This window comes from Ursus arctos, unplaced genomic scaffold, assembly GCF_023065955.2.
Source record: "Ursus arctos isolate Adak ecotype North America unplaced genomic scaffold, UrsArc2.0 scaffold_14, whole genome shotgun sequence".
Taxonomy (NCBI): domain Eukaryota; kingdom Metazoa; phylum Chordata; class Mammalia; order Carnivora; family Ursidae; genus Ursus; species Ursus arctos.
In genome coordinates, this window is record NW_026622808.1 from 7,587,366 (window position 1) to 7,604,227 (window position 16,862).

The 16,862-nt window shown below is 48.7% G+C and overlaps 1 long non-coding RNA gene across 1 annotated transcript in view; it reads right to left on the minus strand.

The window, feature by feature from the left end:
• Window positions 1-16,177, minus strand: part of LOC123002212 (uncharacterized) — a 63,301-nt gene extending 47,124 nt beyond the window's left edge. Inside the window, exons 1-2 of the long non-coding RNA XR_006411892.3 lie at window positions 16,142-16,177; window positions 14,943-15,046 (exon numbers count right to left, since the gene is read on the minus strand). This is a non-coding gene — a long non-coding RNA (uncharacterized LOC123002212). The remainder of the gene's footprint in view (window positions 1-14,942; window positions 15,047-16,141) is intronic.
• Window positions 16,178-16,862: the final 685 nt, after the last annotated feature.

Genomic DNA, 16,862 nt, shown 5'->3' on the forward strand with positions numbered 1-16,862 from the left:
TGTTGTCCGCAAAGAATTCCTGCCTCAGCCTGACCTCGTGATCTGGTGACCACTTAGAGGAAAGGCAGGGGACAGGGGCCCAAGAGTCAACCAATAAACTCCAGGATGTGGGGAAGTAAAAAAAAGAAAGAAAGAAAAGAAAGAAAGAAAGAAAGAAAGAAAGAAAGAAAGAAAGAAAGAAAGAATCCAGTTTTCTCAATAAATAAATTGCAAGGAAAAATATACAAAAGAAATGGAAGGAGGAACTATAGATTAAAAGATATTTAACAGACCTGCCCACAACTGCTCTACATGGGCCTTACGAGGGCACAGGTGCGCTCACACACACACACACACACACACACACACACACACACCCAGCTGGTGAAATTTGAATACTGACTCAATATTTGATAGCACTATAGGGTTCTTGTTCATTTTCAAGTCATTGTGTGATATTATGATTATGTTGTCTGAAATAGTCCTTATAAAATACATACTCAAATACAGATAAAGGGAGAAGACAGGAAGGAAGGGCCGTCTTTGAGGTAAACTTATTCTATAGAACTCCAGACTTAAAGAATTGATAGACGAGGCCCTGATGTATTTTACGCAGACCAGGGGCTACACACATGAAAACTTCTGGGGCTGTGGGACCCGATAATGTCCTCCTACCAGCAAAGCGTGGTGTTTCTCACAAAGGGGAAGGTGAGCGGTTGGTTCTGGAAGCTATCCATGACTGTCTCTAGCAGGCTCCCATTTTGTGAAGGATAAAATGGAAAAACCATTTTCTAAGAGTTCATGTTATCTGCCCCATGAAGCGAGGGACAGTCATGACCATAGAAAACATAAGCCTTGTTACTCTAGAAAATGAAACACGAGCTCCTTCCAAATTCCGAGTAAGGACCTGACCGCCGCACCCGCAGGAGAGGGGAAGCCTTGCCCGGGGATGGAGAGGAGGAAGATGATCTCAGGCGCTATTTACTGAATCTCACCATGGGCTCTCAGCACGCACCACCCCATGTCATCCTCAGCGGAACAGCGCAGTGAGGACAAGCCAGGCCATGCCCCCTGCTTGACAGATGAAGACACCCAAGCAGAGTGACTTGCTCGAGGTCAAAATGGCAGGGCTGGGAAGCTCTCTAGATCCCAAGACTCTTAGACCACAAAGCACTGCCTACCTATCTGGCAAAACACACTTGAGAAACACTGGGGGGATGGGGCTCGGGGCAGAGGGGTGTTAGGACTGGGCAGATAAAACCCAAAGGGTGCATTTTTTTGTGTTCCTGACTGTTGACCGTGTGGGGGCGTTGCCCCACAACCCTTCTCTTGCCCACCAACTCAGCCCGCCCCGTCCTCAGATAGCCTTCCCTCGGGCCATGCGACCGTCCAGCAGGAACCCGGGTGATCTTCAGTCGTTCGCGATATCTCCTGGTTCTTCTGCACAGGAGCCCCCTACCCAGACGACCACAGAGGGTGCACGGGTCCCTCCGCTTCTGGCTCAGTTCTTTAGGAGGAACCCTGCCACCTCCAAATTAAAGGCCATTGCAAATTACTTTTCCTTTTGCTAAATGGCCTCACGCTTTCATTATTTTTCTTCTGGGCTCTGGGCTTAGAATTTATTTATGTCCCCCAGCCCTGTAATCCTTACACTATCCAGAAACCTCGGACTCTCTGGATTCTTTACTGAGCCTCAAATCTCTTAGCAGATTTCTCTTTCTCGTTACCTTTTATAATTTTTAATTACACAAGAAATACATGCTTGAGCACAGGACTAAAAAATAAATCTCCGTCAACTCTAAAGGGACTGCCGGCTAAGACGGTAGACTCCTTCTTTATTTGGAACAGATGAGCTCTTGATTTATGATTGGCAGGTGGCCCCCTTCTTAAGGACATGCGAGGGACACAGCTTCTAATAAGAGTAACATGTCCTTATGGGGGCACACTGGTTGCTTTGCAGCCTGCTGGCAGCTGGTGAGGGCTGCTTTTCCTTTCTCCACGCCTGGATCACCGCGACAGCTGAGAGCCTTAATAAAGCAAGGTGCGCCTAGGAATGTGGGGTGAGGAAGCCACCAGAACACGGCAGTCTATTTCTGCCCCTACCAATAATCCCACTGTTAAGACAGCTGAGGCCGAGAGCGTCTAAGGCTGCCTGCTGGTGCCCAGCCGGGATCCAGTTACCCTGAGCAATGCTGAGACATTCCGGAGGCTCTCCTGCCCCTGGAGGCAGGCCTCTAGCAGCCAGGGGCCCAGGGTGGCATGGATTATTTTTAGTTAAGATGTTTCAGGCTTTCCATGGCAGCGAGGAGCAAGAAGCCCCACCACCCGGGCATTTGTGGGCCTTCTCGGTATTTTACCAAATTAGACATGGCCCTTGCTCAGGAGCCCTAAGGAGAGTCAGGGGAGCAGGAGACAGACACCCGTAGACCACCTTCATCCAGAAACCTGACACTAGCTTGCCGAGAGTAGGGGCAGCTTACAGAAAGTGGACAGTTGTCACCAACACGGGTTACCCAGTGAGCTTCGCACAGAAAGATAAAAGTAAGACAGAACCTCGGACCGAGGACAGGAAAGCAAGTAGAAGTACTCAAGCAATAATGATGAGAAACAACACAAAACCCAGGGTAATGGGACACGGAGGAAGATGAGGCAGTGACATGCTTTTACGGATCGTAAGAAAGTCCACCCCATTAGCCGTGAGCGCAGAGCTCTGTACGCAGCAGGAGCTCAGTGCCTCTGCTGAACTGAGTTCCCAGCAGGAAAAATAAAGTGCTGGGAATCTGTGTGCCCTTGGGGAAAGCGTTCCTTCTGTACTGACTCTCTGCCTCCCAGTACCAGGAATAAAGGGTGATTCCCCAGCGGGGGGCTCTTTACAAATCTGTGAGCCATCCTAACCATGAACCTGATTTTCTCGGCCTTCGGAAACAATGGGTGTTTGCTGTTCACACTAGCTCCTAAGCCTACAGAGAGAATCAAGTATCCAAGAGGACGCCCTTGAGGGTGAGGTGTTGCCGTGTGAAGGCTGGAGACTGGCAGCTCCTGAGCCCTAGGGCCAGAGCCTCCATCAGCCCCACACTTTGCTGCTAGAAGTTTCTTCCAGGGGGCCCAGGGACCGGGAAAGGGAGAAGCAGCAGTTCCCAAGAAGGCTAGACCAGGACCAGGAGGGAGAACTCCTCTAAGGCCTCAAGGCTCAGAGTGGGGAGGACAGGGGAGCGCGGGGGCGGGGGGCAGGGGCATACATTTCCAAATATGGCTCAGCCTCAGCTCTGGATGCCATTAGCCTCCGCAGCAGCTGTGTCTATTTTGGGCCTGGGGTCTCTGTCCCGTGGGCAACAGGTGTTGAGGCCTGAAGAGCAAGGCATGCCACGTGAGCGCCCATTTTGAGGGCATCCTGGCACCATTCGCGGGGCAAATGCCAGCTTGTCAAATAATCACCCTCAGCTAGGAACTTCAGATTTCCTCCTTTTTTGTTTCCTCGTGGGCCCGCCAGGTTGTGACCTTGCCCGGAGGGCCTGCAGGTTTCTGGGAGGGGGGTAGGTTTGGGATGTGCGCCCCTCTCTGGGCTGTGGAGGGTGGGGTACACGCTCTGCTCACAGTGACAAGCAGCTCCAGGGGAAGCCCACCAAGCAGAGTCAAGTCAGGAGGCAGACAGAAGTGGGCGCCCCGCTCGTCCCCCACGCTGAGACTTGGCACCTGGTGCCTGACCAGGTTGATGAAGGACTGACAGGAGAACTGCCAGGCACTGTGTGAGGCGCTGTTCCCGATGACATACACTACCCAGATCGTTTCCACCGCTGCCCCAGGAGGCAGCAAAGACCATCAGCCTGCAGGCATACAGGATGATCGCTGTTGGAAAGTTAAAATGACACGAGTTTTTACCTAATAAGTGACTTGCTTTCAGTCCCACAGTAAATACAGACTGTAACAGGGTCTTACGTGTAGTGTAACGGATGATCAATAAATGCACCTGATAAGATCTGTGGCCACCAATAATCTCCCACGGCCAGAAGTGTGCAGCCCCATGAGGCTCATTCTCACCTTCTGAGAAATGGGTTCTGTGGGACATGGCAGAAGAAGGCCATCCCCTCCGGGAAGAGCAGAGTGTCAGCTGTGACCTCAGCAGGTCCTCTGTACTCAGGGGGAGCCTTAAATAGAGTGTCTCCTGCCACCTCCTTCTTCCCCCTTCCTCTCTGCCCACTTAGGGAGGAATCAGAGCGGCAGCGCCAGCAGGGCTGCCCTCAGTCCTGTCAGCGATGAGGGGCCCCCAAACTTCGGAACCCCAGACAGCTCCACAGGCTGGGATTCGAATTCCTGACTATGGTCCGGGAGCATTTCTGCTGCCCGAGGGACCTGGTGCTGGGCACACAGTCAGGGCTCCCTTGGCCTGGCTCCCGCCCACCCTTCTTCCCTGAAGCTCCATTTTGCCTTGTAATCCTGAGTGATCTACTGCCTTTGATTCCTTGCCTGAAATTTGGGGCTGAAGATGAACACGGGCTCTGTGTCTGTGTGCGGCTCTAGCCATCTCTGTCAGGAAATAGCGATAGTTCCGTGTTTTCAATCATTCTGAGCTCCTGAGATAAAGACAGTGTGGATGTCCCTCACTGCTCCACAGCAAAAGGAAGAAGCGAATTTGCCAGGCTCTTCCTGCCTTGTGTGGTTTGACCTTTTTGGACATTTAAGGTTACTGATTTGAGGACGTGGTGATCTGGGGTACACGCAGGTCATAAGCCATTCGGCCAGGAGTATAGGGTTCGAGGCAATGAACGTCACAGCCAAGTCCATTCAAATTGGGTCGTACAACTTAGTCCTCCTTAGGCCAATGTGAAACACGACTCCGATCTGTCCCTGCTCTGCCCAGACACCACCCATGGCCCCCTCTGCCCCTGGGCTGAGCCCACAGGCCCCAGACTGATAACCACCCGACACCCCACACGCCTGAGCTGGTCCTCCACACCCACCACTGGTCACCCCCTGACCCTTGTACACATCTCTGGGGACATGTTCTTATTCCTTTGACCCCCTCTAAGTAGGAGTTGTGAGTTAACTGCCTTGCTTACCTTCGTACCTCAGTTCCTACCCCAATACCCTGCGTTTTCTAACTTACACACGCACGCACACGCACACGCAGAGCCTGGTCATTGCAGGAACGCCAGACCAGCAGTGACGAAATCTGAGTTCTGGTGTGAGCTTTGCTCCGTTTCCTTCATAATCGTGAACAATGGCAGGGCATGTGAGTGCTTCGAGGCCCCCCCACAGGCTGACTGTGTCATGGGAACTTTCTGCCCTGGGGGTACCGGTCCCTCCCAGTGACACTACCTCACACTTCCCTATCTCCTGGCCCATCTGTTCACACGGTCCCTGGCTGCCCCGCCTCAACCGCCGCCCATGCAAAGCCCCAGATCTCCCCTGCACGGCGGCCGGCTTCACCCTTCACCCGTTAGTGCCAGAGTCTCCACTAGGTGGCACCACTGCTCCACCAGACGCCTCAGGCCCTGGCGGGAGGAAGGGACCACCGCTCTCGAGGTGCCCCGGAGACCCTGGGTGGCTCGGGCGGAGCGCTGGGGGGAGGGGGAGAGGACCCCCCTCTGTCCTTTGCCTGAACTTTGCTCGAGGAGTCCAGAGCAGGGCCCCGTGCTGCATATGGAAGCCGAGGCAAAAGGAGAACACGCCAATACCAATCCAGTCTTAATTTAAAATGTTGATATTCTGTTCATCATGGATTCTTGTGCCTTCATTTGGGTTGAAAATATATTGCGTTGAAATATCGCTAATTTTATTCATTACCAAGTATTTTGTTGTTCCCTCAAATTCTGGGCTCACTTCGCCCGAGGCCACAGCAACGTGGTTTGTGCCCCAGTGTCCTAGGCCTATGGAAATAGCCATTTCTGCCCTTATGGAACAGCAACCCTGGGTATCACCCTGCCTTCTAGAATATTCCCCTGCCCCCTGCATGGCTTGATTTAATTTGTTTCCTGAGGGAATCAGGGCCTACCACTCCTGGGCGCTGGCTGGGCTCTTGTGCCTTCTCTCCCTTTTGTTTTGGGAGCAACCTTTTCATTCCCCTCCCTCAGGTAAGCCAGTGTTCTTTACAGCATCTGGGGGCAACCCCCGTCCCCAAGCTCCCCCTGCAGGGTTCAGAGAAAAAAAAAACATGAAACAAGCTGCCCACTTGCCAGCCACTCCCTCCAGAAGCACTGGGAGCTCAAACCTCCCCAGGCCCGGGCCACACCCACGACCAATGACACCCGAGAACAAACGGCTGGGGGAGCACTCCTGCCCCCTCCCCTCAGTCCTCAGTAGCTCCTAAGTCCCCTCAGGTGCAAAGACAGCTGGCCAAGGGTGGGAACCCAGGCCCCAACCAGGCTGGGACCCAACTGAGCGAGGGCTGCCACCTGTAGGCGAGAGTCAGATGACAGGGTGGGGGAGCAGCGGACATCAGAGGCTTTAAGGACTTAGAGCCCATCTTCTACCCAGCAGTGGTTCCCCCGTACAAACTTCCCAGTGACCTCCAGCCTAAGCCCTTCCAGAAGCTGCACCGCCAAGTCACCATTTTCAGGGGTGGGGCAGCCCCCAGTGGCTAGCAATATGCTTTGACGTGGAGCTGAAATCCACCTCGAGAAACCCGCTCCCCTGGCTCTGGGTCTGCACGCTGGAGAAACAGGCAGCATAACCCTGCTCCCCTGGTTCTGTGGGGGTCATAAAGCAGCTACCATTTTCCTATAACACCATGTCTACCGAGGGAGAAGAGCCCCAGTTCCTGTTCCCTGCCCTTCCTTCCCGGTTACCCTCTTCCAAATATGCTTGACTGGTGATATCCCTTCATCACCTGCATCATCCAGAACTTAGTCTAAATTTAAAAGGGGGGGAGTGCCAGGGTGACTCAGTTGGGTGGGCGTCTGACTCTTGATTTTGGCTGGAGTCATGAGCCGGGTCCAGGTCCGGGTCGTGAGATGGGACCCCAGGTCAGGCTCTGTGCTCAGTGGGGAGTCTGCTTGGGATTCTCTCTCTTCCTCTCCCTCTGCCCCTCCCTGCTGGCAGTCTCTCTGTCTCTCTCAATAATACATATTCATTATTAAAATATATTTGTAAAACATAAAATAAAACAGAAGTGCCCCTGCTCCCTCCACTCCCTTCTGACTCCCCTGGTCTGAGGCAGGGGTCTGGGGGAGGCGACACCATTTTTAACAGGTTAGTTGCACCTAGAACCGAATGTCATATTCTTGCAGCAAGAGGGCAACTTCCTCTCTGAGCCAGAGTCTTCATCTGTAACCTGAGTAATACAGCACCTGGCCTAGAGATCAGTAGTAAGACACGAATACAGGGCCTCGCACAACGCCTGTCACACGCTGTGTTAGTGCGGTAGTTCCGAAAGGCTAACTGAACTGTCTGGAACCAGACAGATGCACCAAGTATGTTTTTTCCCTGCTTATTATGCTCACATCACAGCAGGATTGGGCTCGTGTAGATTAGTTAAATTAGTCCCAAAGCCCAAATGCCCAGGGCATCTGCTAAGTTGTAAGCAAAGGAGGCTCCGTCTAAGCCAGCCAGCATTTGACCGACTTGACCACCAGAGGGCAATGCCGGGCCATGTATGGAGGGCTTGCTCCTGGTCAGTCAGAGGCTGACCCCAGAGCAGAGCAGCTGGGGAGGCCGCCTCAATTCTGGCCGCCTCCAGGTGAGGCTGGGGTACCCCGTCTGCTAGTCTGCCCAGATCTGCGCTCAGCCGAGCCCCCTGGTACCAGGGCATCCAGAACAGGGTGCACCCAAGCTCTTCTCTGGTGCCCAATGGCAATTTGGGGCCATCTTCAATGCCTTCGAGTTCAGACTCTGTTCTCACTCCTAGCAGGACTTGCCCTTCTGTTTGTCCATTTTGTTCCTCTCCACTCGCTCACCTGCACCTGCGGCCATCAATCCTAAGTTACAGCATTTCCTGCCGAGCCTACGCTGAAGCTCTTTCTCAGCAACTCGTGGAAGAGTCGCTACCAACGGCTCAGGCTCCACACCAGAGATCTGGTCACTCAGCAGATATTTACCATCTGCTCTGTGTCAGGCACCCTCCTCCCTGCCACCTTTCCCTCCCCAAGGCAGGCCAAGAAGGGGTGGTTTGCCTGACATGGAATGAATTTTCTTGGGTCTCCAGATCCACAACGTCTCAGAGCTGCTCATGGCAAGGGTGCCCCAAACTTCTGGGCTTATCCTGACACTGAGCATAAGACAAGCTCCAAAATCTTAAATTGCAGGACACACTCCTGGTCAGACCCTGCCATGTTCCTCTAGCTAAATTCAGAATGGCGACCATTCCCTCCCTGCAAACAGACTCAAACCTCAAACAACCTTATGAGAGTCTCACCCAGACGTGAGGCTCTTCCCCCTTCACTCCATTCCTACCAAAAGGTAAAGGAAACACTTACAGAGACTCTACTTTCCAGGACAGTTCAGATGTCAAATAGCCTCTCTCTGAGCCAGACATTCAAATGCTCTTGGACTTGGCAGACATCTGCCCTGTTGACTTAGGGGCTGCCCTGCCCCACCCTGCCTGGAGGTTTGCATTAGGGAATGCTTTGATTATTCACTGCTCTTCGAGGGAAATAAGAGAAAGTGTTCTTTCACAATTATACGACTTCAGGAAAAGGGGAGTCAGTAGAATCCTTGACTTGAGAACTGCAGACTATTTTAAGAAAGGGGAGAGGAAGGATACAAGGAATCAAAGGGTTTAGTGCCACTTAAACCAGAGAGATCATAAAATACTTGTGGGGGATTTATCTCTAAGATGGAATTTAGCTGACGGAATGATACGAGATACTCAAGACAGCAATAAAAGAAGGGAAGATTTCAGGCCTTTTAGTCATTCCAGGAGAAGGACAGAAATGCACCAAAGAGGTTCACAGTTGAGCTCCATGGAGCCTGGGGCAAGAGAAGCCATGGGGACCTGGGGTCTCATCCAGTTTATGCACTAATGGAGGACTAATTTGCACAAGTGCGAGGATCAGAAAGGACATGATTGTTAAAATAAGAGTCAAAGGTCATACGACAACATGTTTGAGAGGTCACCTGACAGCCTGGGTTGCAGAGCGTTGACAAAGTCCCATTCATGCAGTGGACCACGGAATCTAGAGGCCGACGGTCTCCCTGCCTCAGCAGTCTTGAGGTTCTCGTGAGCACACTGTCAGTGATAAGAAGCCTGAACTCTCAGGAAATGGTAAAATACTGTTTACTCTGTGTGAGAGGACAGAAACAAAAGACCACATGTTACACGACTCCGTTTGTGTGAAATATCCAGAATAGGCAAATCCGTAGAGGCAGAAATAGGTTAGTGAGTGACTGCTTCATGGGATGGAGCTCCTTCTGGGGTGTTGAAATGTCCTAATATTAGGCTGTGGTGATGTTTGCACATCTCGGCGAATATATTAGCTGCTTCTGAACTTTGGATAGGTGAATGTTGTGATATGGGAACTATAGCTCAATAAAGCTGTGAAGAAACAAGGGAGAGAGGAAGGCGTGTGATAAATATAAATAGCTTATAAATATTCCATTAGAAGTTATTCCAAGCTTCAGCTAGACTCCTTTACCTAGAGAACTCACAGTGCGGAAAATACCATTCTCGGGCAATGCTGGAAAAAAGGAGGTGTTTCTAATATAGGCAGCAGAGCTGAATTCTGTTAAAAAGATTAGAGAAGGAAATACAACATATACCTTCAATTCAAGAGAATTATAGACTCTCAGAAAAGGGTCTCAGAAGACCATATGATCCTTCAGATATAATCCCTTATTTGATGGAAGAAGAAGCAGTCCAAAACAGCACAAAAGGTTCTAAAATAAAAAATGTCTCTTTCCCACCTCAGTTCATCAAGTCACCTTCCCTAAAGTAATCACCGTTTCCAGTTTCTTGAATATCCTTCCGTAAATGTTCTATTGGTGTGTGAGGACATACACACACCTCCCCTTGTCCAACTAGACTAAAAGGAGGAAAAATGCACATTCGTTTTAAGGAACGGTTTCCTTAACATAAGAGCAAGTCCTCAGCGTTACTCTAGCATTTCCACGTGGAGGAAGCACTGTCCTGCATTATCTAAGCACGCTGAGAAATGGGGCAGCAAGTGCTGGAGTCTACAAAATTCATCCCCCAAATCAGGACTGAATCTGAGTGACACTCATGCAGCTCATTGAGTCAAAAATGTATAAAGCTGTAGAACTATATCCACCGCTCAGTTTGGACCCTCAGCCTCACGTTCCACGTTTTTCTTCAGACGAACACCAGCAGCTGCACCACGCAAGCACATCTCTGTTCCTCTGACCGTAGGTGTATGTGGCAGCTCACCAGCCAGACAAATGGGTCGGGGGGTGGTGGTGGCACGTAGGAGGATTATGGCTGACGCAGAAGGATGGAAACTTCCATTGGCAGGAGGAAAGTGAAGCAGTGGCGTGGCGCCCGTGGAAGGGGGCTACGTCTGTATGTTGAGGCTAAGTGGTGATGGTGTTATCAGGGAAATCAGAGGCAACATGATTATTGGGTGTATTCACGGGGGAAAGGCAACGTCAACGCAAGGCTCAGCATAAAGACTGCCTTCTAAACAACTGCAACATGAAATACCGGTCTCGCAGGTCGCGTGCGGCTTGTTACGGTAAAAAGGCTCCTGCCTTGCAATATGGTAGCAAACGATGAGCAATAGAGCCCAGGCTGCAAAGTCCCCTTGAGGACTGTTCACCCTCCAAAGTATTTTTAGTTGAGGTAATTGTAGACGGTGGACAAAGCGCTGCTGCCCTCAAAATAAGACGGCTCCCAGAACGAAAGGTCAGCAGATGCCATCTCTGTAAGTCAAGCTGCAAGAAGGATGGGATTAGCTGTTTACAGGACAGCTTTCCAGAAGTAACCCATCTTGCAGAGTGACTTGGAGTGACCTTACCGAGGAGATTAAAGTGCCTGGCCTGAGTATGTCGTTAGCCGGCAGCCAAACTCAACGTGAGCCAGTCCAACACTTGGGAGACAGTTGTAACAAGTGTGAAGGGCACGGGGTGGGGGGGGGGTCTGCATGAATATCAGAAAAGGGAAAATGGCACAATGAGCATCTGTCGGTGCGTCACTGGGAGGTCTGAAAGGCACTCTGGTTTTGGATGGTTGATTCTCACCCTTTACATTGAAAGAGCCTTAAAAAAATGGAGACCAGGCCATCAGCTCACCAGAACTTGGTAACAGTGGCACATAAGAAGATCCGACATCTGTTTGGTGCTCACCGACTAACCTTTGATCTCATTTGCCAGGAAGAGACTACACCAGGACAAAGACTGGTTTCACTCCTTGGACCCTGAGAGCTCCTTTTAGAAACAAATAAACTGGAATTCAGGCATGCAAACAGTCTCTTGTGAGTTTGGTTACTAATTTCTGATGACCTAATTAATCCTAGATGTCTTCAGAAAACATGTGCTTGAACTTCAATCTAACATTATTTCATCCAACATTTATTAAGCACCTTCTGTATACCACGCACCATGATAGGAACAGGTAAGACCCACATAAAGCTCCTCCGGGAGCTTCCAGACACCAGTGCTGACCAGGCCTGCACAGTGGTTAAACAACACATTCGTTATGGCTGAGCCCGGAGTGCACAATGAGCCTTCTCCGCCATCACTGAATCAGTACTTGATACTCTACCCATGGGATCAGAAAATCAATTCATCCTAGATCTGCAAGGAAGTTCAGACATCATTATACCTGCTGGTTCTCAATCCTGCCTGCACATAATCACCTGAAGCAGATTTTTAAAAATTCTGATGTCTGGCCCAACCCCCAGAGACATTCACTGAGTTGGTCTGCAGAATGCCAGGCCTCAGTAATTTTAAAATTTGCCCAAGTGACTCAAAGATGAAGGCGGGGCCAAGAATCACTGACCTAGTCCAACCTCTGTATTTTCCAGGTAGGTAAGCTGAGACTCTGAACTGAACTGAAGAGGTGTGCCCAAAGCAACACTCACTAGGTGTAATGCTCAGTGAGCTCAGCGACTTACCATACACTGACCCAGACTACGCTCTGGTTGAGGCAATGTCTCCTAAATGTAGTCATTTGTATAATACCTTCATAATATTTGCCATAGACACATGCATCTTTATGTATTTAATATTTTTCCTTTAAAACTAATGACTTAATGATTGAATTTCAATGCTTATCTTAGCCTTGCCCTCTGCAATAACGTGTGTGAAATACACTTAAAACTTAACAACAGTTAAAATGCAACAGATTTAGCAGGAAGCCACCTTAGTTCATGCTGCCTATCACGCCTGGTGCATGTGGCACACTTTGCAGCCGCAGGGCCTGGGACCTGACAGCAGTGGGAAGCTTGGGAAGGTCTGGGACAGGTGTTGCACCCCTTTGCAGCAGGTGCCCACATGTGGGGCTGAAGAAACTTCAGGTGACCCCAGGTACTAGGCAGCAACTGATCCTCATGGGGTCTGTCAGGTCTGGGAAGTCCTCAGGTTGGGAGGACTGACTGACCACAAGGTTGGAGTGAGGCAGGAGGGGGCAATGTCAGGAGGATTTATTTTACCTCTTCTGGAAAGGCCACAGTTCATTCCTATAACCAACAGAATCTTAAAATGAAGCTGCCTATCCATCACCTGGAATCTGCTGATGGAAACATGCTGAAATTGATCTAGAAGGAGGGAAAATTACCATCACAGCATGCTCACCAAGTAACAGCCCAGGGACATCCTTCAGTCTGGCTCATAACGATTCAGGATCTTGAATTTATCATTCCTCTTAGCAAGATATTTTCTTTCTTGAATAAGCTCATTGAGCTTGATATCTTAGTTTAACATGTTCTAAATCAATATGCAATATTCCAAGAGAAAGTAAAGAAAGCTCGGCTTCAGGAAGAGTCAGTTCTCTGAGTTCTGACCAACAAATTCTTCACAATCTGAGTTCTCAAATTTGAGAAAAATGTAGTGACACGAAGTGGGGAGCACACTCTTGCACAGAATGAAATGACCTAGGGTCCTAACTAACCCTGCTTCCCGAAGACGACCAAGAGTTTGTGTGCGCGTCTCCCTTTCTCTTAAAATTCAGCAGAGCTTTCAATGGCCCAGTGGTTCCCCCGAGAGGACAACCCCTGGGATGGGCTGTGGTTCAAGTGCATTAGACCACACAGACAAGGATGTTCAGTGCAGCAGTTGTTATAATAGAGAAAACCAGACATGTCTTGGGTGTCCATGAGAAAAAGAATGGATAAATAAACCACAGAGAGCTATACAGTGAGATGTATACACACTGAAAACAACGAACCAGAGCTACAGATATCAACATAGATAAGCCTCAAAAGAAAAGAAAGTTGATGGGGCACCTGAGTGGCTCAGTCAGTTAAGCATCTGACTCTTAATTTTGGCTCAGGTCATGATCTCAGGGTCGTGAGATCAAGCCCCACATTGGGCTCCACGCTCAGCGGGGAGTCTGCTAGAGATTCTCTCTCTCCCTCTGTTCCTCCCCACACCTCTCTAAAAAAAAGTTGATGAAAAACAACAAAAAGTAATCATATACAGAGCCATACTATTTTGGTATAGTTTGGGTAAAATATAAAATAACGGTGTGTATTGTTCATGGATACACACATAAAACGAAAGTCTAGAACACTGGACAGTAAGATACCCATCACTTTCAGGGACACAGTTGCCACTGCAATAAATGCAGGAGATAAATAACTACTCTTACTATTACTATTGTTATTATTAATTGCAATGATTTTTAAAGCTCTAAAGCAAATATGGGAAAGTGACAGTTGTTAAACCAAGGTGGTGAGTCATGGATATTTGTTAAATGATTTCCCAGACTTTTTTGTCAGCTTGAAACTTCATAGTCAAAAAAACATCCCTTGAGCTATTGAAGCTCTGAATTAAATGCACATATTGAATCCATTTGGCGGAAACATTTGCTTGCGGCAGAAAGGCCTGCACGGTCCATATTGAGGGAAGAATGCAAAACTCAACTTTTGCCAGGTGGGCTGACACATGTAATATTGGCAGAAAGGATCTGATGAAGAGTTAAGAAAATAACATTTAATTCACAACATTTTATACAATTTAAAAAAGTGAATTAAGAGCTGCACTTAATGAGACAGATTTGCTTTTGAAAAACACATGGCAAAAAAAAATCTTTTTTTATTTTTCTTTCTTTCTTGAATTTCCTTAAAAAATGACAAAAGTAACATATACTCATTTGAATGATCTAAGCAATATAGAGAGAGTTAAAAATTTGGCAAACTCCTATCTCTTCTTCCAGTTCTACCTCCATCTCACAAGTTAAACAAGGCCAACGATTTGAGATGTATCCCTTTACTCTATTCCCTGTAAAACTTTACAAAATTTACAAAATTTTACAAAACTGTTTTCAAATCTTTTCAAACCAATTTGATTTTTACAATTGAAGATAATTTATTTTTATCATTGCTTAACACAACCCATACTCATGGTAGAGAAATATCAAATATGCCCATGAGTCAAAACAAGGTAAACTAAAAGCATTTAAATGAGTGGGCATTTTAATTTGCTGTTTCAAAAAAGCCTAATACACATTTAAATCCTGAATCCAAAATTCAGGATGCACTCCGCTAGCCAGCTCGCAGATGGCTGGCTTTGTGATTTGCAAACGTCACTTGCCATGAGAGGACATTAACGACCCCGGGTGAGTCACCCAGAATGGTTTCCACTTGAGGCAGGGTGTAATTTGGGTTGGTAAATCACTGATCACACCTGAGGTTCAAGGCGGGGCACCACCTCTGTCCCCCGAAAGTGCAGTGAGAAGTATGGTGGGGACGGGACACCCCACTCCCTTCCCCAGGCTGCCTGCTGGCTGTGGCTCATGGCGTCCTGCTTCACTCCCTGCCACCTTGTCCTTCCTTTCTCCTCTGTCTTACTCTCCACCACCTCCCTCACCCCACTTCTTCCCTTTCTCCAACTGGCAAAGTGTCCATGTCACTCACCTCTTGGGTAACTGGAGCCCTTCAGCTGCTTGGGTCCCTGTTTGGAAGGACATCTCAGCATTGCCTAGGGCTCCTGAAGCAGCCAACTTCCCACAAGGCTTCATCTGTCAGAGCAAGAGGCTGACTTAGGTTTCCTTATAAGAACTTTGCAAGAGCAGTTAAAATAAGTTATCTTAGGTGCTGAGAGAAATCTCTCCAGAGTTGCTCCCATTGTCCCTTTCTGAGACTTCTGGTTCAAAAAATGTGCCCCTATCACGGTTTGGAGACCCCATCAGGTAGCCCTGGAAACTATGTGGGGAAAAAAGCTGCAAGGAAAAACCTCAAATGCAGAGTTATCTCTCCAGGAAGAGGAAGGCCCAGAGGCAGGTGCAGGACGGTTGAAGCAGATTTAGGAAACAGAAGAAGAGTAGGGACATTTTAGGCAAGAACTATCACTAACATTTCCTAAGAGCTTCTGAGATTGAGGGTGGGACTTGTCTGGTTGAGTGGATGGTCCTTTGTCTCCTCTCTCTCTCTCTTTCCTTCCTTCCTTCATGCCTTTCCCCCTTTCTTTTGTACTTCAACTCAATCTTAAATGTCCTTCTCCAAAACAGGTTACTGGAAAATAGCATCACCAACATTACCCCAAATTATTTGGATAGGCCTTCCTGAAACAGTTGCTGGTCTAAAAAGTTAACAACTCCCATAGAAGGTACACCACCAAGAGTGAACCCTCATGTGGAATTATGGAATTTGGGTGAGATAATGCATCAATGTAGGTTTGTCGGAGTGTAACTAATATACCATTCTGCTGGGGGACGCTGTTAGTTGGGGAGGCTGTGTGTGGCACGGCAGAGAGGTAGGGAGTATGGAAACTCTATGATTTTCTGTTCAGTTCTACAGTGAACCTGATATTGGTCTTAAAAAATAAAATCTGTAGAGAATCTCTTTTAAAGGCAACAAACAGGGGCGCCTGGGTGGCACAGTGGTTAAGCGTCTGCCTTCGGCTCAGGGCGTGATCCCGGCGTTGTGGGATCGAGCCCCACATCAGGCTCCTCCGCTGGGAGCCTGCTTCTTCCTCTCCCACTCCCCCTGCTCGTGTTCCCTCTCTCGCTGGCTGTCTCTCTCTCTCTCTGTCAAATAAATAAATAAATAAAATCTTCAAAAAAAAAAAAAGGCAACAAACACTGCCAGGAAGTAGAGACACACTCGGTACTCACCTGTATAAGGCAACTGTTGATGACACAAAGACAAAAGGGGAAAGAAACAAGAACTTTACAGATAGTCCCTAGGGCCTAATATCAGCAGGCACCTAGTAACCATGTGGGGACAAGGAGCCTTGGATGGGGGACACATTCCCCTGCTTGGTGCCAAGAACCTTTGGCATTATCATTTTACACAGGGAGATGCAAGTCTTCATAATCCAAGGCTTGGGCTCCCCCTCCTTGATCCCTAGGGGTAAAGAAATCTGAGGACAGAATGAGCCTGCTGGGCATGTCCTCCCAACACTGCAAATCTGGCTGAGAGATGGGGCCCAAGCTGTAAATCCCACCAGGACTGTTCTCAGAAACCAAGTGATGGGATTATCTGACCTCAACTGATCTACTGGACCCTGGGCTTCTCTACTGACCCTGACCAAGGATACCTTAGTATCAATCATATGTTATTCATCAGATATTAGTAGGAATCGTGTACTATTATGAGCTCAACATTTGCTGAGTACTTCCCGTGGACCAGTCAACATATGTTGAGTGTGTCACGTCCATTCTCTCACTTGTTCCTTATGTTCCTAGTTACGAAGAAAGTACTACTCTTGGAGCTATTTTACTGGTGATACAACTGAGGTTTGGAGAGGGTTAATAATTTAAGAATTAAATGCCAATGTTGGGGTGCCTGGGCTGGCTCAGTCCATGGAGAGGACTTAATCTTAATCTCAGGGTC